Source organism: Hevea brasiliensis, chromosome 3 (genome assembly GCF_030052815.1).
Source record: "Hevea brasiliensis isolate MT/VB/25A 57/8 chromosome 3, ASM3005281v1, whole genome shotgun sequence".
Classification (NCBI taxonomy): Eukaryota; Viridiplantae; Streptophyta; class Magnoliopsida; order Malpighiales; family Euphorbiaceae; genus Hevea; species Hevea brasiliensis.
Window position 1 is genome coordinate 102,936,718 of NC_079495.1, and position 1,147 is coordinate 102,937,864.

At 39.4% G+C, this 1,147-nt stretch overlaps 1 non-coding gene across 1 annotated transcript; it reads right to left on the reverse strand.

The window, feature by feature from the left end:
- Nucleotides 1-362: 362 nt before the first annotated feature.
- Nucleotides 363-469, reverse strand: LOC131179016 (small nucleolar RNA R71). Its single transcript, XR_009148023.1, has one exon. It is a non-coding gene; the product is annotated as a small nucleolar RNA R71 (small nucleolar RNA).
- Nucleotides 470-1,147: the final 678 nt, after the last annotated feature.

Here is a 1,147-nt window from a genome sequence, read left to right on the forward strand (position 1 = left end):
GCTCTGTGAAGGATCATGCCTATCCTAACATTGGAGATTTCATGCCAAGTATCACAAGACCAAGGGTAGAAGCTAATAATTTTGAACTGAAACCTGCACTCTGTCAAATGGTACAACAAGCACAATTTGGAGGAAATCCAAGTGAAAGTCCACATGTGCATCTGGCACACTTTCTTGAGATCAGTGATATGTTGAAGATAAATGGAGTTTCTGATGATGCAATTCGACTCAGATTATTTCCTTTTTCTCTGAAGGACCGAGCTAGAGAGTGGTTACATTCTTTGCCACCGGGTTCTATCACAACATGGGATGAACTTTCTCAAGCATTTTTGGCTCAATATTTTCCACCAAGCAAGACAGCTAAGCTAAGAAATGAGCTGACTTCCTTTAAACCTAGAGATGATGAGAGCTTGTATGAAGCATGGGAGAGGTACAAGGATTTGCAAAGGAGATGTCCACATCATGGGATTCCTAAGTGGATGCTTGTTCAACACTTTTATAATGGAGTTTCACCAGCTATTAGGAGTACAATTGATGCATCTTCTGGAGGTGACCTTATGGAGAAATCTGAAGATGAAGCTTTTTCTGCTCTTGATAAAATTGCTTATAACAACTACCAATGGAGTTGTGAGAGGAATGAGATCAAGAAACCACCGGTATGTTCGAGCTTGATGCCATGAATATGATTAATGCTAAGTTTGATGCTTTGACAAAGAAGATGGACAAGTTAAGTATGAAAGTAGATTCTTCAAAGGAGGTTCCGTAATAGACTTGAAATTGGAGATGCAAATGTCAATTGTGCAAAGAGATTTTTCTCGCACTTAATCAAGATTTTTCAAGTGAGCAAGTGGATTATGTGGGAACTACAATCAAAGATCGGTGGTAACCCATTTTCTGCAACTTATGATCCAAAGATGGAGAAACCACCCAAATTTCTCTTGGGAGGTAGACAAGGGCAAAATCGAATTTTCAAGAACCTTACGGATATCAACAACATCAAATTTTCAGTGAATAGAGGGCCTCCTCCGAATTTCTAAACCTCAAAATGCACTGCTCCACCTCTACCACAACAAGCACAACTAGACAAGACAAATTAGATTGGAGTCTATGATTGAAACTCTACTTGTGAGCCATCAAAGTCAACAAG